This window comes from Bubalus kerabau, chromosome 2, assembly GCF_029407905.1.
Source record: "Bubalus kerabau isolate K-KA32 ecotype Philippines breed swamp buffalo chromosome 2, PCC_UOA_SB_1v2, whole genome shotgun sequence".
Taxonomy (NCBI): domain Eukaryota; kingdom Metazoa; phylum Chordata; class Mammalia; order Artiodactyla; family Bovidae; genus Bubalus; species Bubalus kerabau.
Window position 1 is genome coordinate 171,412,847 of NC_073625.1, and position 24,972 is coordinate 171,437,818.

General features: G+C 40.0%; 1 protein-coding gene and 1 long non-coding RNA gene across 3 annotated transcripts in view; one reads left to right on the forward strand and one right to left on the reverse strand.

Moving 5' to 3' along the window:
* SLC9A9 (solute carrier family 9 member A9) overlaps window positions 1–24,972 on the forward strand; it is a 647,485-nt gene that overhangs the window by 117,816 nt on the left and 504,697 nt on the right. The window lies entirely within an intron of this gene.
* LOC129644079 (uncharacterized) lies at window positions 2,033–4,579 on the reverse strand. 2 transcript variants are annotated; one of them, XR_008710730.1, is made up of 4 exons: window positions 4,524–4,579; window positions 3,933–4,116; window positions 3,772–3,838; window positions 2,033–2,497 (listed from the first exon to the last, which is right to left on the reverse strand). It is a non-coding gene; the product is annotated as an uncharacterized LOC129644079 (long non-coding RNA). The 2 variants fall into 2 exon arrangements; XR_008710729.1 differs by lacking the exon at window positions 4,524–4,579 and having other exon boundaries at window positions 3,933–4,126.

A 24,972-nucleotide genomic window follows, 5' to 3' on the forward strand; every position in this document is an offset into this window, starting at 1 on the left:
TGGACTATAGCCTACCAGGCTCCTCTGTCCATGGGATTCTCCAGGAAAGAATACCAGAGTGGGTTGCCATGCCCTCCTCCAGGGGATCTTCCCAACCCAGGGATAGAACCCAGGTCTCTTGTGTCTCCTGCATTTCCTGGTGGGTTCTTTATCACTAGCACCACCTGGGAAGCCCTAACTCAAAGCACATTTCTGTATTACTTTCTGATGACTGCTGTATGAATTTCTACAAACTTGGAAGCATAAAATAACAGAAATGTATTCTCTCACAGTTCTGGAGGCCAAATCTGGAAATCAGTTTCCCTGAGCTAAAATCAAGGTCTCAGCAGGCCTGCTTTTCTGCTAGGAGTTCTAATGGGGAATCAATCCTTTCCTTCCTCCAGTTTCCGATTGTGGTAGCGGCTGGCATTCCAGCTTCCTGTGGCTACATCACTCTGATAGTCAAGGCCAGCATCTTCAAATCTCTCTTCTCCATTTTCACATCTCCTTCTCTGTGTTAACATCTCTCTCTTCCTCTGTCTTATAAGGATATATGTAATTGCATTTAAGACCCATATGAATAATCTAGAATAATCTCCCCACTTTGAGATTTTTAACTTAATCATAACTGCAAAGTTCCTGTGTCCATATAAGGTAGTTACCAGGTTCTGATCATTAGGACCTGTTCTAGGCCCATGGTTCAGCCTACCACAGCACTGTCTTTGATGGTTCAAGTTGTAATATTGGTCAAAAAGAATGAAAAAGTATTACTTTTGAGGTAAAAAGCAATTAGATTTGTCACATAATTTAATGTTGTGTTAGTTGCTCAGCCATGTCTGATTCTTTGTGATCCCATGGACTATAGCCCACCAGACTCCTTTGTCCATGGAATTCTCCAGGCAAGAATACTGGAGTGGATAGATATTCTCTTCTCCAGGGGATTTAATATAGAGAGATAAATATTTTCATTTTGAATATTGTCAAGACCATCACCAGGGAAGACAAAAATTTTCTATTTGGTCATCTTTTTCCATGGTTAGGGACGATAACTGATAGCAGATGACCAAGAAAGCAAAGATTTCTAGCCAGTTGTTTTCCAGTTTTGTTTTGTTTTGTTTTTTTAATCAGCACTATTTTTATTTAGAATAGGCAGGTGACAAACCTGTCTATTTCCACCACACTGGAAAGAAATTATTCAAACACTTAAAAAAATGGTGAATGTACTCAAATAGGCAGGGCTTGATGGTAAGCTTTTTCCCTGAGAATTTGAGATAGGAGTCTTGAATTCCATTCAACATTTTAATTAAACCGAAAACATTTGAGACACCACTAGATGCCAGGCGCTGGGCTTTGGAAAGAGAAAGATAAATTATATCCCATACATGTCCTCCAAGAGCTCACAATTGAGTATGTGTGAGAGGCACAGAAACAAACAATTAAGAAAATGAAAACACAATGTGTTATGTACTATGAGAGGGATGATTGAAGTGCTGAGGCTAAAGGTTCAAGAGGAGAAACAAGAGAACCCAGGAAACTCTCGGATATACAAGGAGCTCTCAATAAATATCTGAATGATTCGGCCACTGCTATCTCCTTCCCAACACCTCCTCTACCAGCTCTGAGTTAAAGTTACCATCATCTCTTGTCTGAACCATTCTATGCCTTCCAAATTAGTCCACCAGATCTATTCTCATGCCAGAAATCCGTGGCTTCTTTGCTTAAACCCTCTAATTTTTTCTCACCAAATTGAGAATAAGATTCCATCTATTTGCCATGGTCTGAGCAACATAGTTTAGCCCTGCCTACCTTCTGATTGTTGCTTCTGTTCACCTTTCTCCAACCACAGCAGCTTCTTTCTCTTGCTGGAAACTTAACTTATTCCTGCCTCAGAGCCTTCGCTTCTTGAGGTTTCCTTTGTTCTATCTTGGCTTCTGTTTAACCAGTCTCTGCTCAGGTATTCTCTATTCCCTGATAGAGGAATTTGATCACCCATTGTATTGGTTTCCAAAGTGATTTCCTGTCTTTATTTATTTTCTTTCTTTTCTTTTCAATTGAAATGCAATTTCCATGAGGCAGGACCTTGTTAATCTTATACAACATTTTTCCCCATTGTTTGTCAGAAGATACATGTAAACTTTGACCCCTGCCATAATATGAAAACTGTAAATCTATACTGCCCCAAATCAAGGCCTTAATGACAAGAATTGCCAGAAAAATATACAGCAAACTCCAGTGTTCTAGGTATTGGTGACATTATTATCCTGATCCTTTAAGTAGGCTTAAGAGTTAATCCCATAAAGGCTGCATTGCACAGCTGTAAAGTTTTCATAAAAGATGATTTTCGTTTTCTTTCCAGACTTCTAGGCTAGTCATTGGGCTAGAATTATGACACAAAAGTAAAATGGACTTAAAAAATACAGGATCACGTTAAAATGAGAATAGTCCAGGAGATAAAATTGTGACAATTTGAATTCATTATTTGAAAATCTCCTTGTTTTCTTTCTCTGGAGGCTTTTATCTGCAACAATAAAAATATCTGTAAATGCTTTGCAATCAGAGAAGCTTATTATAAAAACATATCTCGGTTACTTGAAAATGCTCACTGGTCAGTACTTTTCATCTATCAGTCTCTATGCCGTGCTTTGTCTGAAAGCTCCATCTCTCTCTCCTCTGAGTTATTGCCTGAGCATCAGACTAGTATATTTTGTATGCCAGTTATATTAAATTGGAGGTTAAACTGAAAAAGCTCCTTTGTGTAAAGGTCAAGCTCTCTTTAAAAAGCTCTGGCATTCAAAGCTAAAGCAGTAAACAACAAAAGAGGATGGCAAAGTTGAACAAATGGGGCTTAATTGGCTGTTAGACTTGGACTGATTTTAAAAAAATGAATGCCTAACTCTGCATTCTGGGTATCCAACTCTAAGGTAGTTCCCCTTAGCGGGCTCACTTCAGATAAATATCTAATTCCCTTCTCATTAAAAACTTCCTCTGGATATTGGCACAGTGAATACCTGCCATAAAAGGCTACCCCTGGCTCATCCCCCTTACCTCTGCTTCTCCACTTAATCAGACTTAATCATTATTCATTTGCCTAATTCAGGAAACATTTAAAGCTGTTTTTCTCTTAATCATTTTGACTAAAATAGCTACAAGACCAGTGGAGATTTTTTTTTAAGCCCGTTAAAACCTTTAGAGCATAAAATGGTGAATTCTAATTATTATCTAATAACAGGGGAAAAAAAGAAACAGGAAGTTCTTTTTAATGGCAGAGGAACACATGCGGGGCCTGGGCAAGCTGCGGAGTGAGTGGGGTCCTGGGGAGAGAGGAGCCATTTTCTATTCTTGTGGCTGAGCTCTGCAGGGGTTTTGAGTTAGGGACACCTGTGTGGGAATGACTATGCAGGTAACTGTCATTTTTGATTAGCACTGCCTGGAGTCCTGTGACGAGGGAGACACATTCAGGGCCTGGAAGAGTCGGTCTCCCCAGGCAATAGGTGCCACGAGGGATGTCTTTGACAGGTGTGAAGTAGCCATTGCCAACGTTCCTAAAGAGGATGGGGCAGCAGCAGGTTTCTACCAGCTGAGTGGACGTCTGGGAGCACCAGAGCCTAGAGCACAACTGGGACTCTGGGATGCTCTGAAGCAAAATTGAGAACTGGCATTAACTTGGAGGCATGAAAGACTCTGAACTTGTCAAAAATTGCCTTGAATTCTATATGGCTGGTGCCTGGGACTTGGTTAAGTATTTAATTGATGTTGCTATTATTATTACTATTAATCATATTAGCTACTCACCACCTGCATCCACAGAATCAGAAAGCCTAGATGGTCATCTGGTCCATCAAACCTCTGCCTTTAGGGGCTTAAAAGTGTCAGAATATATTAAAGTTAAACTTCTCACTTGCATTCATGTCTAAAGAATTACACAGCCAAAGGGAAAAAAAAATTCTCCTCACCCTCATGCTTTCTGTCTCGAAACAGGAATACCACAGGAAACGGACACAGGAACCAGCACGTACTAACACCTTTCTACAAATTAAACAGAGCTGACCCCTGTGAAGGGGTGCAGCCTCTTACCTTGGCCATGGACTGTGTAGGCAGAGTGGGAGTTGGGTTGCAGCCTTGACTCACCCCCCTAAACTGGTATAAATTGGAATGAGATGAACAGAACCTCCTGGGAACAGGCAGCAGGCTCTCTTAGAGAGCTATGATATATTTATTTTCATTTTTTAAATAATAGGCTATATTTTAGAACAGTTGCAGAGTTAACAGAAAATTGAGAGACAGTACAGCGTGTTCCCATTATGTCTCCCGCTATGCTCCCCACTTCGAGGTTTCCCTTAAAATTAATGTCCTAGCATTAGTTTTGTTAAATAACAACAATTCAACTGAGTAAATTTTAAAGATCTGATTGACTTTATTGAATGAGTCATGAGTCAGGCAGCAAACCCTCTAGCAAATAGAAAGGACTCTGAGGAGCTGTACAAAATGGAAGGCTTTTCTAGGCAGAGGGTGAAGAGGAGGAGGTTTCAGGCTTAGGTGCCTACCTGTGGGGGATGGAAGGGGACACGTGGCACATCACTTCATTGGTTCTCACTAGAAAATTCCAGACTGATTGGTTGAGACTACATTCCTGGGAAAGGTTGCAGCTGCAATTAGGGTAGGGATTAAGTCTTTATTCACTGATGTGAGGCTTGCCACAAGTGACTCCATTTTGGACCAGTTGTTTCCTTTATAACAGTTTGGTATATTTGTTACAAGCTTTCCAGGTGGCACAGTGGTAAAAAATCCACCTGTCAGTGCAGGAGACACAAGAGACATGGGTTTTATCTCTGCGTCATGAAGATCCTCTGGAGTAGGAAATGGCAGCCCACTCCAGTATTCTTGCCTGGAAAATTCCATGGACAGAGGAGCTTGGTGGGCTCCAGTTCATGGGGTCTCAGAGAGTTGGACATGACTTAGCAGCTGAACAACAATGAACCAACACAACAGTACTGATATATTACTATTAACTAATTTTCTCTCCAAAGGGGAGAACCATTTGCTTAATTAATTCCAAAATATGTACAGCAGTATCAGAGTTTTTAATTCATATGTCCATGAAACAATTTTGTCAGCCAGAGTAAAGTATTTATGTACAGTTCCTTTTGCCTTTAGTTTTAGGTCAGCCTTTTCCCCCTTCTTTTTTGAGTGACTTGTTTCATGTTTGTGATACAGCTAGATACTCTTATCTCAGTCTGCATTTTTTTCCTGGGATTCTTTAATGAAGAGATGTGATAATTTAACACATTAATTAATCTCATGTTTACCAAGCATATCATTGGTGGTATGCAAGATGATTTTTAAATAGACCTTTTTATTTTAATAGCTATGCATTTATTTTAATTTGTACTAGAAAAAAGTATTTAGCCTATCAAAGCTATGATTTCTTGACTATTATTGATTAGAACAAAGGTAAATATATTTAATTTTCAGACTGGGTCATGTTAATGAAAAATAGCAGAAACAGGGAAAGGCCTAAGTTGGGGGAAAACTGAAGTAATTTATCCACCAGGCCCATCTCTATCCTACCACAGCCAATTAAGAATCCTACTTCAGCTTCAGATTCTCAACCTATAACAACCTATAACATTCTCAACAGTTTGAAACAATAATCTGGTGTACAGATAATAATAATCTGTTACACATTCTATATCTTTCTCTTTTATCTCAAGTAGTGATGCTGCTCTCTCTGATCTGCTGCTGCTGCTAAGTCACTTCAGTCGGGCCCGACTCTGTGCGACCCCATAGACGGCAGCCCACCAGGCTCCCCTGTCCCTGGGATTCTCCAGGCAAGAACACTGGAGTGGGTTGCCATTTCCTTCTCCAATTCATGAAAGTGAAAAGTCAAAGTGAAGTGGCTCAGCTGTGTCTGACTCTTCCTGACCCCATGGACTGCAGCCTACGAGGCTCCTCTGTCCATGGGGTACCGGAATGGGGTGCCATCGCCTTCTCCAATGCATGACAGTGAAAGGTGAAAGTGAAGTCGCTCAGTCGTGTCCAACTCTTCGAGACCCCGTGGACTGCAGCCTACGAGGCTCCTTCGTCCATGGGATTTTCCAGGCAAGAGTACTGGAGTGGGGTGCCATCGCCTTCTCCACTCTCTGATCTAGTCTCATATAATTTTATGACACATGAAGCAGCTGTCAATTCATAACTCTGGCCAACTTCTCACTAAGTTCACAACTTCTTCAAATGGTATAACCTATAGAACTCCAGGATATTGATGTGGAAGAAGCTGGATTTCATCTGACTCTCAAAGAAGACAGCCCTGATTGACAACACTAGCTTTCTAACTTACCTTATGGAAACCCAATTGAGAGAAATAGCATCTCATTGGAGCATCAGTAGGACTAAGATACCTTGACATGAATAGGGGTAGAGATGTGAAAACTAGGCAAAAAAGCCTTAGAGGATTTATTAAACACAGATTTCTAGGTCCCACTCTCGGAGAAGGCAATGGCAACCCACTCCAGTACTCTCGCCTGGAAAATCCCATGGACAGAGGAGCCTGGTAGGCTGCAGTCCATGGGGTCGCTAAGAGTCGGACACGACTGAGTGACTTTACTTTCACTTTTCACTTTCATGAATTGGAGAAGGAAATGGCAACCCACTCCAGTGTTCTTGCCTGGAGAATCCCAGGGACGGGGGAGCCTGGTGGGCTGCCATCTATGAGGTCGCACAGAGTTGGACACGACTGAAACGACTTAGCAGCAGCAGCAGCAGGTCCCACTCCAGAGTTTCTAATTCAGTAGGTATAAGTGGGCCCCAAGAATTTGCATTTTTAACAAATTTCCAGGAGATACTGAAGTTTGGGTTACAGGAACCACACTGTGAGAAACATTGGTTCAGGTGTTCAAGCAGTGGCTTAATGGAAGCAAAAGAACAGATTAACCCTTTATATGTTATTATGTGCTAAGTTGCTTCAGTCATATCTGACTCCTTGCAATCTCAGGACTGTAGTCTGCCAGGTTCCTCTGTCCATGGGATTCTCCAGGCATGAATATTGGAATGGGTTGCTATTTCCTTCTCTTCTATGTTATTATAGAAAATATAACTGCTTGAAGGCAAATACAATTTTAAGTATCTAAATGAAATTAAACTTGAATTTGGAATTTCCTTAATTTTGTTGTGGCCATTGATCTCAAGACCAGGTAAGGTTAGTAAGAAAATATTAACCTATAAATTTAATAAATGTGACAGTTATCAGCATCATCATCTTTGATTCCTTTCATGACAGGTTTTAAGTAAGTATTAGATAGTTATTCTATTTGGGTTTGACCTTTTTAAAATTAGGGATATTTTTGTTGTATTTTTCAAGAGGGTTGATTAATAGGAGCAAGTGGTTTGGGCAATAAGAAATTTTTTTTCATTTTTTTAAATTTTGTTTAGTTTGAAAACATACTTCAAATTTGCTTCATTTTCTCATTTGAAGATTTTTTAATATAAGTTAAATATCAAAGAAATTTGTTGCCTGAGATATAGTAACCTAATTTGTAGGAATCTCTCTTTATGGTATAATACAAAATGCAGGTAAAGTTTGGGAGCATTATTTAAGAGTAAAAAATAGAATTTGTCTCAATCTCCAATATTAAAGGAATGTTTAAATATGTTAAGTAAAATGAAATGTCCTGTGACTCTTATAAGTTAAGGTATAAATAAAGAAAATCATGTACCATATGAAAAATAGCAATTTGCAACATTTTGTAAATAGTATGAGTCACAAAGGGGCTATCCAGGTGGCACTAATGGTAAAGAACCCACCTGCCAGTGCAGGAGATGTAAGAGCCTCTGGTTCCATCCCTGGGTGGGGAAGCTCCCCTGGAGAAGAAAACAGCAACCCACTCCAGTATTCCTGCCTGGAGAATCCATAGACAGAGGAGCCTGGTGGTCTACAATACATGGGATGACAAAGAGTCAGACATGACTGAATCAGTTTGGCACAGCATGATGACACATGGGTCACAAATGGGTTAAAATGCATAAAAATTAGATTGGTATAAAATGTATTAAAGTTGTATACAATTTTCATAGGACTTAAAGTGCTGCCTCTGGATGCAGACTGTATGAGCATAACACTTGGTAGCCATGTGGCCTTGAATGAGGTTGTTAGTCTTTTTGTTCTCCACCATGAAATGCTACAATGGGAAATATATATTTGATCTTTGTCCTGGGTTTCTGGCACACAGCTTCTAAAACCTTTAGAAGTTTTAGAGTGATAGGCATGTCTTTCATTATTTATAATAAGCTCATTTCAACTGTACCTGTGTTTGTGCTTATGAAGTAACTCTTGCAGTCCTCTAGATAGTTTCAGGATGAGGGTTGATTGACAGAAAGATCAAGGCATGATTAGAAGCCTGGACTTTCAGCTCTGCCCCACAACCTCCAGGGAAGCGAGAAGGGCTAGAGATAAAGCCAGCCACCAAAGGCCAATAATTTAATCAACAAAGTCTTTGTAATAGAACCTCCTTACAAGCCCTAAATGATGGGTTTCAAATATGTGTTCCAGGTTGGTGAACACATCAAGGTACTGCAGGGTGCTGTGCCTGGAGACGGCTTGGAAACTCCATGTCTTTTCATCCCAGCCCCTATCCTCTGCCACCCCATTGCCATTATACCCCACTGCCACTATATCTTGCCTTGTACATCTCCATTTGGCAGTTCCCAAGTTGTGTCTTTTATAATAAATCAGTATTAGTAAGCAAAAAGTTTTTAATGTGTTCTCTGAGCTATTCTAGCATGTTATTAAACTGAGAGGGGGCTGTGGAAACTCGTGATGTATAGCTGGTCAGATCAGATCAGATCAGCCGCTCAGTCGTGTCCAACTCTTTGCAACCCCATGAATCGCAGCACGCCAGGCCTCCCTGTCCATCACCAACTCCTGGAGTTCACTCAGACTCACGTCCATCAAGTCAGTGATACCATCCAGCCATCTCATCCTCTGTCGTCCCCTTCTCCTCTTGCCCCCAATCCCTCGCAGCATCAGAGTCTTTTCCAATGAGTCAACTCTTTGCATGAGGTGGCCAAAGTACTGGAGTTTCAGCTTTAACATCATTCCTTCCAAAGAAATCCCAGGGCTGATCTCCTTCAGAATGGACTAGTTGGATCTCCTTGCAGTCCAAGGGACTCTCAAGAGTCTTCTCGTATAGTTGGTGGGTCAGAACTAAAAGTGACTCAGGACTTGTGACTGGTATTTGAATTGAGGAGTGTCTTATGGAACTGAGCCCTTTAACTTGTGGAATTTGATGCTAACTCCAGGTTGATAGTGTTAGAATTGAATTGAGTTGTTGGTCATCCAATTGGTGGCCAGATAATTGGAGAACTGGTTATTGACCTTGTAAAATACCCCAGGAGTCATATTATTTTTTAGCTATAACACTAACCGTTCATTTAAGAAAACAGATCCACTCTAGATATTTCAAGCAGAAAAGATGTAATAATATTTGGGGTTTACAAAACTGTTCAAAGGGCCAGAGAGGGAAGTCAAGAGGGTGGCCACTAGATTTTACAACTGTGTCCCAGAGATCCCACCCAGTGGTGAGGGACTGTAGGAAACCTCGCTATTATCCAGTTACGCATATGTCCTATGGCATGTGACTGGAAGGGGATTCAGAAGACGTTGAAAGATCAATTTCTCCCAAGGCTCACATATCTGTCACTGAAGGAGGAAGAAGAATGAATTCTGACTTCTCTTATCTCCCAAATCTAGTGCTAGAGTATTTCACTAAATTGCAAAATGTGAATTACATGTAGAACCCAAGTGATAATGAAGTCTAGGACACGTAGTTCTTGGTCTTCCAACCCCTCAGACAAAGGGATAAACACAAAGATCCATGGGAATATTATAAGCTAATCACGTAAAATAGTTTTAAAAATCCAGCATATTATCTCAAAGGGTTTTGAGGGGACTAAATTTAGAGAAATTCACGAAAAGTATTAGCATGAAGAGCACGTGAGCACATTTTAAGTATTAAGTTAGTGTAAACATTCTTGATAATGATAATGATTAGGAAGTGAGGGAGATGATGGATAATCTCTTGCTCTATACTTTTCCCATAGTTTCACATTTTCTATAGTAAAAACTTACTATATATTTAGAAGAAAACTAAATAAAACCAGCGTAAATGCTAGGAAATTATATTTTCTGTAGGTATATATAAAATATTAGTATAGAGTACCATATTAGAAGAAATTATATATAAATTCATAAGCAAAGTATATTTTCTGCACAAACCAAATACATTGACCTTCACTCCTGCACGTATTTGAAACTTGAGATTGAAACATGCCATCGGTAAAATCTTTACTAGCTTTGTCATGCATGGGAGTTTTAAAACTCTCTCTGGTAGGGTTCTTATTTTAGTTATTGAGTGAACTCTGAATCAGGCCTTTATTTCTGTGATTCAAACTTAATTATTCTACCTGCTGTCTTCCAAAAATAAAAGTGCATCCAATTCCTGTGAGAACATCTTGGTAAAAATTGGAAAAGGCAAATGACTAACAGGAAGAACATCAAATGTACCTGGAACATAAAGAGTAATAGGAACATGAAAATAGCTAATTTTTCAGTGAACCCAGGGAGACAATTCCAGTTAAAGGACTAATTAAAATACTGGGACAGAAAATGTTGTTTTCATGATGAAATGGTGTAAAGACTTAGAAAGAATGGTGCTTCCAGGGCAAATCTTAAAATACGACCTTCTGCCTTGACATTTATAATGTGGTGAAGTCTACTGAGTTATTATTATCATAAATCTTTAATAATATAAAATATTATAACCTGGCATTTTAATCAAAGAGTATTATTAGAATGACTCAATATCTGAGCTTTGCTCTACTTAGTGCATTAAAATAATTCTTTCAAATACACCAATTATGATTGTCGGAGTAAGTGGAAAATAATTTATTTAGGAAGTAACCGCATTCTAATGTTCCCTATCCACTGACTCAGAGCTGATTAATACTTTACAAACCAGATGTGATTAGCTGGCAGCCTGGCTCAGAAGAGTCATCTCATTACTGGCCCATTATCCTGTTAGCCCTTTGCTCAAAAACTGATTAGTGAGCCAATTAACTATCCTCTCCTTAGTGTACAGGAGCATAGCATTATGGTGTGTTCATCTTTTACAGATGTCACCTACCATCATCATTTATTTTGCATGTCATGAGAACTAAGAACAATGAGAAGAGAGATTTCTCAGTCTTAGACCTTCTTGCTATCGGTTAAAACAAAACCCCAGAAATTTAGATAAAACTTGAAACAGGGAGTAAACAGTTACTTCCACAGAGCCCCCTGTTTAGAGTATGCTCTGGGTCTGTTCAACATCTATTGAATATTCACTTCCACTAAAATATTGCTTCTAAGAGGGTAGGGTTTTATCCTGATTACCTTGGAATCCACATGTTGAGAATTTTGTCTGCCATATAATAGATGTTCAATAAACATCTGTTGAATGAGTAAGTTAACACTTGACATGATGCCAGTGTATAATGGCAAAAATAATTAGAAGAGAAACACATGAGTTTACTTAAATATAGGGTAGTAGGTGACAAATTATAATAAGACAGGAGCAAGGAAGACTGTGAGTCAGTTCAATTCAGTTCAGTTGCTCAGTTGTGTCCGACTCTGTGACCCCATGAATTGCAGCATGCCAGGCTTCCCTATCCATCACCAACTCCTGGAGCTTGCTCAAATTCATGTCCATCAAGTCGGTGAAGCCATCCAAACATCTTATCCTCTGTTGTCCCCTTCTCCTCCCACCTTCAATCTTTCCCAGCATCAGGGTCTTTTCCATTGAGTCAGTTCTTCCCATCAGGTGGCCAAAGTATTGGAGATTTAGCTTCAGCATCAGTCCTTCCAATGAATATTCAGGACTGATTTCCTTTAGGATTCAGTGGTTGGATCTCCTTGCACTCCAAGGGACTCTCAAGAGTCTTCTCCAATGCTGCAGTTCAAAAGCATCAGTTCTTTGGCACTCAGCTTTCTTTATGGTCCAACTCTCACATCCATACATGACCACTGGAAAAACCTTGGCTTTGACTAGATGGACCTTTGTTGGCAAAGTAATGTCTCTGCTTTATACCTGTGGCGGATTCATTTCAATATTTGGCAAAACTAATACAATATTGTGAAGTTTAAAAATAAAATAAAATTAAAAAAAATAAATTAAAAAAAATAAATCAAAATAAATAAATAAATAAAATGCTAAGTTGGTCATAACTTTTCTTCCAAGGAGCAAGTGTCTTTTAATTTCATGGCTGCAGTCACCATCTGCAGTGATTTTGGAGCCCCCCAAAATAAAGTCTCTCACTGTTTCCATTGTTTCCCTATCTATTTGCCATGAAGTGATAGGACCAGATGTCATGATCTTAGTTTTCCAAATGTTGAGTTTTAAGCCAACTTTTTCACTCTCCTCTTTCACTTTCACCAAGAGGCTCTTTAGTTCTTCTTTGCTTTCTGCCATAAGGGTGGTGCCATCTGAATATCTGAGGTTATTGATATTTCTCCCGGCAATCTTAATTCCAGCTTGTGTTTCATCCAGCCTGGCATTTTGCAGGATGTACTCTATGTATAAGTTAAATAAGCAGGGTGACAATATGCAACCTTGTTGTACTCCTTTCCCTATTTGGAACTAGTTTATTGTTCCATGTCCAGTTCTTTTGCTCCTTGATCTGCATACAGATTTCTCAGGAGGCAGGTCAGGTGGTCTGGTATTCCCATCCCTTGAAGAATTTTCCACAGTTTGTTGTGATTCACACATTCAAAGGCTTTGGCATAGTCTAAAGCAGAAGTAGATTTTTTTTGCACTCTCTTGCTTTCTTGATGATCCAATGGATGTTGGCAATTTGATCTCTGGTTCATCTGCCTTTTCTAAATCCAGCTTGAACATCTTGAAGTTCACAGTTCACAAACTGTTGAAACCTGCTTGGAAAATTTTGAGCATTACTTTGCTAGCATATGAGATGAGTACAGTTGTGTGATAGTTTGAACTTGCTTTGGCATTGCCTTTCAATAGGATTGGAATGAAAAGTGACCTTTTCCAGTCCTGTGACCACTGCTGAGTTTTCCAAATTTGCTGCCATACTGAGTGCAGCACTTTCACAGCATCATCTTTTAGGGTTTGAAATAGCTCAACTGAAATTCCATCACCTCCACTAGCTTTGTTCATAGTGATGCTTCCTAAGGCCCACTTGACTTCACATTCCAGGATGTCTAGTTCAAGGTGAGTGATCACACCATCATGATTATCTGTTTCATGAAGATCTTTTTTATATAGTTCTTCTGTGTATTCTTGCCACCTCTTCTTAATATCTTCTGCTTCTGTTAGGTCCATACCATTTCTGTCCTTTATCGAGCCCATCTTTGCATAAAATATTCCTTTGGTATCTCTCATGTTCTTGAAGAGCTCTCTAGTCTTTCCCATTCTGTTGTTTTCCTCTATTTCTTTGCATTGATCGTTGAGGAAGGCTTTCTTATCTCTTCTTGCTATTCTTTGGAACTCTGCATTCAAATGGGTATATCTTTCCTTTTTTCCTTTGCCTTTCACTTCTCTTCTTTTCTCAGCTATTTATAAGACCTCCTCAGACAACCATTTTGCCTTTCTTTTCTTAGAAATGGCCTTGATCACTGCCTCCTGTACAATGTCATGAGGCTCTGTCCATAGCTCTTCAGGCGCTCTGTCTATCAGATCTAATCCCTTGAATCTGTTTGTCACTTCCACTGTATAATTATAAGGGATGTGATTTAGGTCATACCTGAATGGTCCAGTGGTTTTCCCTACTTTCTTCAATTTAAGTCTGAGTTTGGCAATAAGGCGTTCATGATCTGAGCTGCAGTCAGCTCCCAGCCTTGCTTTTGCTGACTGTACAGAGCTTCTTCATCTTTGGCTGCAAAGAATATGATCAATTTGATTTTGGTATTGACTATCTGGTGATGTCCATGTGTAGAGTCTTCTCTTGTGTTGTTGGAAGAGGGTGTTTGCTATGACCAGTGTGTTCTCTTAGTAAAACTCTGTTATCCTTTGCCCTGCTTCATTTTGTACTCCAAGACCCAACTTGCCTGTTACTCCAGGTATCTCTTGACTTCCTACTTTTGCATTCCAGTCCCTTATGATGAAATGACATCTTTTTTGGGTGTTGGTTCTAGAAGGTCTTGTAGGTCTTCATAGAACCATTCAGCTTCAGCTTGTTCAACATTACTGGTTGGAGCGTAGACTTGGATTACTGTGATATTGAATGGTTTGCTTTGGAAACAAACAGAGATCATTCTGTAGTTTTTGAGATTGCATCCAAGTACTGCATTTCAGACTCTTTTGTTGACTCTGAGGGCTACTCATAGTCCTGTGAGTCAGGGAGAGACTAAATTTAGTGTCAGGAGGAGGTGTTTGGGGTAGGGGCAGAGGAAACTTTCCAGGGATGAGGATGCATAGATTTTAAATAATTGTCAGGAAGTCCACAAGCCAAATGGAAGGTTCCAGGGAAAGAAAACTACATATATAAAGATATGATTTCCTGGCAAAGAATCATCTATTAGAAATATCCCAAGGGAAATTATCAGTATAACCCACACTGTTTTGAGGTTTCATGGTTATGATTTTCAAAAAGAGAAATGATAACATCTAGAAAAAGAACAAATAAGTTGTAAGGGGAATCTGAAAATGGCACATTAAAATCATTTTTGAAGAAACTAAAGTTTAGAGAGACTAAGTAACTTGCTCAGTGTTAGACAGGTAGCAAATGGGAGATCAGGAATTTGAACTCATCTCTAACTCTGACCTTTGCTGACAAAGGTCCCTATAGTCAAAGCTATGGTTTTTCCAGTAGTCGTGTACTGATGTGAGAGTTGGACCATAAAGAAGGCTAAGTGCCGAAGAATTGGTGTTTTCAAATTGTGGTGCTAGAGAAGACTCTCAAGAGTGACTTGGACTGCATGCAAATCAAACCAGTCAATTCTAAAGGAAATCAACCCTCAATATTCATTGGAAGGACTGATGCTGAAGCTGAAGCTCCAATACTTTGGCCACCTGATAAGATGAACCAACTCATTGGAAAAGACCTTGATGCTCAGAAAGATTGAGGGCAGGAGGAGAAGGGGGCATAGAGAATGAGATGGTTGGATGGCATCACCAACTCAGTAGACATGAGTTTGAGCTAACTCTGAGGGATAGTGAATTACAGGAAAGTTTGGCATGCTTCAGTCCATGGGGTCACAAGATTTGGGCATGACTTAGTGACTGAACGATAGTTACTCTCCAACCCATGATCTTACTAACTCTTGACAGCATCTGTGAGGCATCTGCTTAGTTCATTTTTTCCTTGAATTACTATATGCCTGAGAAATCAAATTAGTTATTCAAAGCCTTATTTCCTGAGTATGAAATGTGTGGTTTTTTCCCTAAAGGAAGCCTACCGTTTGAATGTTTTCTAGAATCCGACTTTCATATTAGCTTTCCACAGGTTCATTGCTTCATTCTTTCAGTCAGCAGTCCCTAGCTCGTGTATGCCAGATGCCATTGAACACTGACTCATAACATTCCTTGTCCTGGGCTTTATGCAGCAGACAATGAGAAGAGTCTTAATTTCCAACTTTACTTTATCAGGCTCACTGTAGTGTTAATGCAAATCTAATTTGGCAGATAGCATATCTTTTAAATCTACAATTCCAAGGTTGAACGAAATATAAATTGAGTAATTCTTGGAGTTCCCCAAAGGGCAGGAGTTCTTTTATTTGAGGCCTTTGGGGTCTAATGTCTACTTTGCTGCTTCACATTATTGATTGCAGAAGCTTTAATCATTATTAAGATTTTCATTTAGGTAGTTGGTCCTCAAAAGTCATTCCGGTGATTGCTTTCTTACTGAGGAATGGGGAGAAAGAAGAGAGCTTATTTTCATTGTTATATTACCAGCAGGGCAAGAGATATGGCTCTCAAATGCGTTAAGGTTAATTTTGTCAGGAATTGCATTCTGTATCCTAGCAAACAGGCCCTTCCTTCTACACAAAACAAGTGTGTGACTCTGAGTCCACTAATTATTGTCATTTGTTAAATGGAACTGATTGAGCTATAGCCAGATTAAATCGATGCATCTTTACCAAAGTGCAGGTGACAACGAAATTTCCAATGATCATCTTTATTATGATTTAGCCACAGATATTTTACCTGGGATTTTCTTTAGCCATTTAGAGAGGGAAAGTAGAGCAGAGTATGGTCATGTTATTCCACCTTAGTTTATCTCCTAACTCTGTCACCTCTGTGTCCTTGAAATATTATTGAATCTCTCCATGAGAGAGTCTGCTCATTCACAAACCTCCCAGCAGAGTATTTATGAAGATTAGAGACAGTGCCTGCATATAAAGTAACCAGAACATAATCAGTAGTTAGTGAGTGCTAAGTGCTGATATTATTATCTGGGAACTCATTAGGGTGGTAGCACATATACATGGGAAAACATGAGAACATTGAAAAAGAGTTAGAGAAGAACCACAAGATTAATTTGAAGGTTGAAGAATGAGCTTTGGAATAGAAGACTAGGGAGACTGAAGTTTGTGATGTTATAGACAAGAAGGAGAAAGATAATTCATTGTCTTTGAGGTGTTGAGCAATATGAAGTGTTATTATCCTAAAGACAGCTATCAGCTGTTTGTTATTTAAATGAATAAAAAGTAGGAAAATTGGAGTCTACAGTATAGAATGGGGACTAAAGGTCAGTTGAACTGTTCCCACAGTGTTTGCACACACTAGACTCTTGATACACTGGTTGAAAATGAAAACTTACATGAACTAATGAGCAAATTTAGAATAATTTTCTAGCACTTATGTTTCTTGAACATAGATTATTACTGAGAGGGGTTAAGGAACTCTTCTATCTGGTGAAATAAACAGATCAGAGATGTGATTAAAGAGAGGCCATCGATTGTCTTGAAAACATTGTTTGAGCTGTGTGCATATGTATTCACTATAGTTGTATATTGATTTATTCATTATTTTTTAATATGTTAAATATTGCATAATAAATTTGGAAATAAAATATTATTATAGATTCAGGTGTCTTACTCTCCAATACTTTGGCCATCTGATGCGAAAAGTTGACTCGTTGGAGAAGACCCTGATGCTGTGAAAGATTGAGGGCAGGAGGAGAAGGGCACGACAGAGGGTGAGATGGTTGGAAGGCATCACTGACTCAATGGGCATGAGTTTGAGCAAGTTCTGGGAGATAGTGAATGACAGGGAAGCCTGGCGTGCTGTAGTTCATGGGGTCGCAAAGAGTCGGACACGACAGAGTGACTGAACAACAACGCAGGATAGAGTCTTTTGGCAATGAGGCTTAGTGATGAGAAGGAATAACGGGAGAAAAGGATGCCAAAGTGCTCCTTTTGGCAGCACCTGTGGAATATTCTGATCCAGCTGTCCAGGATTCAGCATCCAGGGGCTGGGCCACAGATACACGTTGTTCCACTGCTCTAGTGGTCTCTGCCCCAGGATGGAGACTGCTGTAAAGCAGGAAGCAAAAGCATCCTGCTGGAGACAGCTCACAACTCCTGAGGTGCTTCCCAGGAGAAGCCAGGCTAGCTCTGAGCACATAACATGAGGGGATGTGACCTCATGCTCTCCTCTTGGCATCTCATTGGTCTGCAGTGGTGACAACTATCATCAGGATTCTGTGTTTTTCTATCAAATTAGGAAAAATTTAAACTAGTGCTCAGAGGTAGTTAAGTGTCAAGTGAATGAAAATAGGGCATCTTTCCAAATACTAAAAATAAAATTGTAGAGAAATATGATCAATTAACAGTTACGAGTATTATTGGCTCGAGTAGATAGACTTTCCTCCTTTTGTTTCCACTGGGCAGTTGCTTACAGCTTTGGCTCCAATTTGGTCTTTCTCCCAGAGTACCTTTTGGAATAGTCTGTTCAGTGATCAAAATGCCTGTAAGTTACAAGCAGTTATTGTGTATCCTGGACCCTTACAAATGGAGGGCCAAAAGGAGACCAGTTATCCCTGTTCTTCTTCCTCTGAATTGTGAACCCCTAACTTGTCACCATTAGCTTGCTCTTCTTTCTCCCCTGATGCCTGTCAACATCTTCTTTGTGGCTATCCTGAGTATAAGACCCATGAGTGGTAGGCAGTAGGGACAGTGTTCCTTCATTTTTTTTTAATTGTAAAAATATATATATGTAACATAAAACCTGTCATTTTAAACATTGTGAGTATACAATTCAGTGGCATTAATTGCATGTCCAATGTTGTACAACCATGATCACTATTTTCAAATCTTTTCAAAATACCAAATAGAAACTTCTTAATCATGAAGTAATAACTCTCCATTTTCCCCCTCTCCAAGCACCTGATAACCTCTAATCTATTTTCTGTCTCTATGAACTTCAGTTCAGTGGCTCAGTAACATCCTACTCTTGGCGACCCCATGGACTGCAGCATGCCAGGCTTCCCTGTCCATCACCAACTCCTGGAGGCTACTCAAACTCATGTCCATCGAGTCAGTGATGTCATCCAACCATCTCATCCTCTGTTGTCCCCTTCTCCACCTGCCTTCAATCTTTCCCAGCATCAGGGTCTCTATGAATTTACCTGTTCTATGATAGGTATTTCATGTAAGTGGAATCACACAATATTTTTTCTTTGGTGCCTGGCTTATTTCGTTTAGTGTAATGCTATCAGGGTTTATCCATATGGTAGTGCATGTTAAATGGAGAAGAAGATGGCAACTCACTCCAGTATTCTTGTCTGGGAAACCCCATGGACAAAGGAGCCTGGTGGACTAGAGTCCATAGGTTTGCAAACAGTAGGACACAATTTAGTGACCACCAACTGGCACATGTTAGAACTTCACTCCTTTTTATGACTGAATAAATTTTTTTTTCTATTTTCCAGTTTCCTGCACCTGTTTTCTTTACTCTTTTTTATTTTATTTTATTTTTAAACTTTACAATATTGTATTGGTTCTCCCATGTATCAAAATGAATCCGCCACAGGCATACATGTGTTCCCCATCCTGAACCCTCCTCCCTCCTCCCTCCCCGTACCATCCCTCTGGGTCATCCCAGTGCACCTGCCCCAAGCATCCAGTATCATGCATCGAATCTGGACTGGTGACTCGTTTCATATATGATATTATACATATTTCAATGCTATTCTCCCAAATCATCCCACCCTCTCCCTCTCCCACAGAGTCCAAAAGACTGTTCTATACATCAGTGTCTCTTTTGCTGTCTCGTATACAGGGTTATCATTACCATCTTTCTAAATTCCATATATATGTGTTAGTATACTGTATTGGTGTTTTTCCTTCTGGCTTACTTCACTCTGTATAATAGGCTCCAGTTTCATCCACCTCATTAGAACTGATTCAAATGTATTCTTTTTAATGGCTGAGTAATACTCCATTGTGTATATGTGCCATAGCTTTCTTATCCATTCATCTGCTGATGGACATCTAGGTTGCTTCCATGTCCTATCCATTAAGCGCCAACAGTTTTATAGCCCTGAATCAGCCATACAAAGATAATAAACAACACATAGTCTCTGCTCTCAGGATGGTCATGATGCAGTGCCTGATAAGGGAAGGATTCATGCAAAGTGGACAAGTAAAACAGTCGTTATTGATTGTACCATGTACTAAGTATGTACCCCATGTAGCAGTGCTACAAGTAAAACCTCACAAATAAGAATACAGAGCAGGAATAAAGACACAGAGGTAGAGAATGGGCATGTGGACATGGCGGTGGGGAGGAAAAGGGGAATGAATGGGGAGATTGGGACTGACATGCCAGGCTCCTCCATCCATGGAATTCTCCAGGCAAGAATACTGGAGTGGGTAGCCATTTCTTTCTCCAGGGGATCTTCCTGACCCTGGGACTGAACCCAGGTCTCCCGCATTGCAGGCAGATTCTTTACCATCTGAGCCACTAGGGAAGCCCCCCATACATACACTGCTGCTGCTAAGTTGCTTCAGTCGTGTCCAACTCTGTGCGACCCCATAGATGGCAGCCCACCAGGCTCCCCCGTCCCTGGGATTCTCTAGGCAAGAACCCTGGAGTGGGTTGCCATTTCCTTCTCCAATGCATGAAAGTGAAAAGTCAAAGTGAAGTCGCTCAGTCGTGTCCGACTCTTAGCAACCCCATGGACTGTAGCCCACCAGGTTCCTCCGTCCATGGGATTTTCCAGGCAAGAGTACTGGAGTGGGGTGCCATACCATATGTAAAATTGATAGCTAGTGGGAAGCTGCTGTATAGCACAAGGAGTTCAGCTTGGTGCTCTGTGATGATTGAGAGGGATAGAATGAGGAGTGGGAGGGAGGCTCAAGAGGAAGGAAATATATGTAGACGTATAGCTGATTCAGTTTGTTGTATAGCAGAAACTAACACAATATTATAAATCAATTATTTTGCTGTTCAGTCACTAAGTCATCTCCAACTCTTTGCAACCCCATGGACTGAAGCCTGCCAGGCTCTACTCTCCCCCACTATCTCTCAGCTTTACAGCATTGGACTTCACTTTCACCACTAGACATATCCACAACTGAGCATCATTTCCCCATTGGCTCAGCCATTTTATTCTTTCTGGAGTTAGTAATTGTTCTCCACTGTTCCCCAGTAGCATATTGGACACCTTCCAACCTGAAGGGGTCATCTTCTGGTACCATATCTTTTTGCCTTTTCATACTGCTCATGGGGTTCTCCAGGCATGAATACTGGACTGGGTTGCCATTTCCTCCTCCACTGGTCCACATTTTATCAGAACTCTTCACTACAACCTGTTCATCTTGGGTGACCCTACACAACATGGTTGTAGCTTCATTGAATTATGCAAGCCCCTTTGCCATGACAAGGCTGTGATTTGTGAAGGGAAAATCAAGTATACTCCAATTTTTAAAAAAGTTCAAAATGCTTGAACAGTAAGTGGATTTACTCTCTCAAATAACCAGACATCTGGATTCTCACAGTTGGTTAACTGAGCAACTTAAATCCAGGCCAGCTTCCTCCTGTCTTTTTGCTCTGCCATCTCCAATCTTTTCCCACTAAGCTAACTCCCTTCACCTCACAATAGCTGTGAGGTTGGACAACAGCTGAAACAGTCCATGCAGTTACTTCTCACACACAGATATCCAGAAGCTGAAAGAGGGACTGCCCTATCATGAATCTCCTTTTAGGAGCTAAGGGAAATTTTCCACAATTCTCACCCACCCCAGCAGATTTCCCCTCATGTTTCATTGGCTTAGATTGTCCGGCTTCATCCCTGGGCGTGGCATGGCATCTCTCATCCTGAGTGTACTGAGAGAGATGACTTGAATAAACTCAGGGTTCTGCTGGGAAGAAGATAGAAAGGAAAGAGCCTAATGGAGTAACCACATCCTGCTACATCCTGGGACAGAGTGCTCATGGGGTCTCTAAACAGCTTGCAGAGTGGGAAAGGCTTAGATAAAACCTTCTCTTAGTGATGTTTCATTTCTCTGAAGCTCACAAACGGGTTACTTATACCAAATTCCTCTTTGTTTTGTAATGAATGGTTTTATTTCCAATATTAAAGTCCACATGCCTCTTGAAAAATGTTTAAAATAAAACAGAAATAAAGCAGAAATAAAAATAAGACACAATTATGCTATCCCATGGTTTATGTTGTATATTTGTTTTCTCTTTGCATCATGTATATGTATATATACATGTTGCTGTTCATGGTTCATTCGCTAAGTTGTGTCCGACTCTTTGCCACCCCATGGACTGCAGCACCCCAGGCTTCCCTGTCATTCATTATCTCCTGGAGCTTGCTCAAACTCATGTCCATTGAGTTAGTGATGCCATCCAACCATCTCATCCTCTGTCACCCCTTTCTCTTCTTGCCCTCAATCTTTCCCAGCATTAGGGTCTTTTCCAATGAGTCAGCTCTTTGCATCAGGTGGCCAAAGTTAAAGTATTAGAACTTCATCTTTAGCATCAGTCCTTCCAGTGAATATTCAGGGTTGATTCCCTTTAGGATTGACTAGTTTGATTCCTTGCTATCAAAGTTACTCTCAAGAGTCTTCTCCAGCACCATATTTCAAAAAGCATCAATTCTTCAGAGCTCAGCCTTCTGTATGGTCCAACTCTCACATCCATAGATGACTACTGGAAAAACCATAGCTCTGACTATACAGACCTCTGATGGCAAAGTGATATCTCTGCTTTTTAATACACTGTCTAGATTTGTCATAGCTTTTCTTCCAAGGAACATGTGTCTTAATTTCGTGGCTGAAGTCACCATCCACATTGATTTTGGAGCCCAAGAAAATGAAATCTTACACACCATTTCCAATTTTTCCCCATCTATTTACCATTAAATGATAGGACTGGATGCCATGATCTTCATTTTTTTTGAATGTTGAGTTTAAAGCCAGCTTTTTCACTCTTTTCTTTCACCTTCATCAAAAGGTTCTTTAGTTCCTTTTCACTTTCTGCCATTAAAGTGGTGTGCTCAGTTGCTCAGTCATGTCCAACTCTCTGTGACCCCAAAGCTGTAGCCTACAAGGCTCCCCTGTGCATGAAATTCTCCAAGCAAGAATACTGGATTGCCATTTCCTGCTCCAGGGATTAAAGTGGTATCATCTGCATATTTGAGGTTGTTAATATTTTTTCCAGCAATCTTGATTCCAGCTTGTGAGTCATCCATCCCAGTATTTCATATGATGTACTTTGCATATAAGTTAAATAAGCAGGGTGACAATATAAAGCCTTGACATACTCCTTTCCCAATTTTGAACCAGTCCATTTTTCCATGTCAAGGTCTTACTGTTGCTTCTTGTCCTGAATACATGTTTCTCAGAAGGCAGGTAAGGTAGTCTGGTATTTCTATAAATACATACATTCCCATGTATACATATATATGTATTATATATACATATAATCTGTCCAAAAACTCATGTATAAAAGCTATGTAACTTTATTTTCCATAATTTTAATCAACATTAAACCTGAGGGCAAAAAAAAATCTTGACTAGTTATATTAATCTCAACTAATTCAAGGTTTCAATTAGTCAATCTAAGTTATCCTCAGTCAGTTCAAGTTATTCTCTAGTTTCTTGAGGATTCTCTAAATTCCAGGAGTTACGGTGTTGGACTCCTGGAATTTAGGAGAGAAATGGAAAGTCAAGTCATGGGTATTTCATTGTTTTCTGTCCACAGTCCATGACTAGGTCTGAACACTGGGTAGTTTCTTATCTTTGGTTCAAATAGATGACCACGATGCCTTCATTGTTTGTACACTAAGACCTCTCAGGTCTGTTGGTGATCATCCTGTCTGTTTACCAAGAATCACACCAGGGTACCTAGCAAAAGTTGCCTTAGATAGGTACCTCATGCCCCTATTTCTACCTGACACCTCTCAAGGCAGGTTCCACCAATGACCACCTCCATCCCGTGAGCTGGATGCCTTCACTAGGGCCTAGCTAGAAAACAGTCCATACAGCCTGTGCTCTCAGATTGCCCCAAGTCTATCTGAAGAGTGGCATCTCTCTTCCCATCCCTACTCCTCCCCTGCAGCCAGGGAAAAACCCAGGTGTAAAATCTTTTCTTCACCCTCCTCCCATCCCCATCTCTTCTCTCCTTCCAGTCTCTGTCTCTGATCTGGATTTGGTGCTGGGATGTAGAGACTAGAAAAAACCTGCCTGTGGCTGAGATGGCATCCTTCCACAACTATTCATTATGATTGAATCCTTCAAGGACTTGCTTTGGTCATTCAAAACCTCAGCTTCTGAGAAAAACTCAAAAGCCATTTTCTCCCCAGCCTTTGTCTATTTTAAAGTTCAAAGTCTGAGAATTATAAAGCCAAAAGCTGAGCCAAAGAGAGACCAAAAATAAATAATAATAGTTCATGGACAGACTATTTGGGGAAAAAAATGAAATATCCAGTTGATGTAGAAAATAAGACAAAATGTAGTCTTTACTTACTCATGGGTCAGCTGATGGTTGTGAAAACTTTTTAATCCTTGTTTCACTATTCTAGGTGTTAGTTACCACTCAGTATATTCAGTCTAAGACAGCCATGTGTTCTGACTGAATTTGCTCTAGGGATAGTCATGCCATATTTTACTACTTCTTTTATCTCTGATCCAAATTTCATTTCTTTGAAGTTCACAAACTGGTCATTGTTATTTTCTATGAGTAAGAAAAGCTCCTTTAGAGAAGATAGCTCAGCAGTGCCTTGAATTCCTAGGAGGTGTGGCAAGGGAGGAGGTTAATGAAGTATTTAGATGGATTCCATTGAAGCATGGATTTATCTGTTGTAAACTGGACATTAAACATTTAAGGAAGGCTTTGTTAATGAGAAGTTAAAGTCAAAGTGGTCAGAGGCTACTTTCAAATCCTCATTCACAATCCCCATGGGTCTCTCTGAGACGTTCACATACAAAGCTGAAGGCAGTGTTGCATAAAGCTCTTTCTTTCAGGCTAACATGATAAACACATGCTTTCATTTATAAGAAAAGGGTTATTAATGGTATGTGTGGGGTATCAGTCACATAAAGAGAGAAGGATGAAGAGCTGCCCCACTCTTCTTTGTAAACTCTACATTGTCCATGATTAGATAACAGATTAGACACAAATTAAGACATTTACAGACAAAATACAGAATAGAATTTAGAAGGTCAAAGTAAGAGGCTTATGGGTTTTTCACAGAGAGGCATAAACTGCCACCAAGTTTCAGACAAAGTGAAACATTTTAAATTCATAGCACAGCATGCTTATCTTTTGAAGTGTGAGATCTGGGCCTTCTGTTGTCGTCAAGTTCATCCTCTGAATCAGTGACACATGCTCCAATAAACATCAAGTGACAGCTCCTAGTCACTAACCAACACAGGGTTCCTGGAGCGAATCCAATCCTCAGGAACAGAAGCCATGTAAATAAACTCTGTTGGGCAGGTCATGCACTGAGAGCAAACCAGACTAAGACATCAAGGAAATTCCTGGACAGATT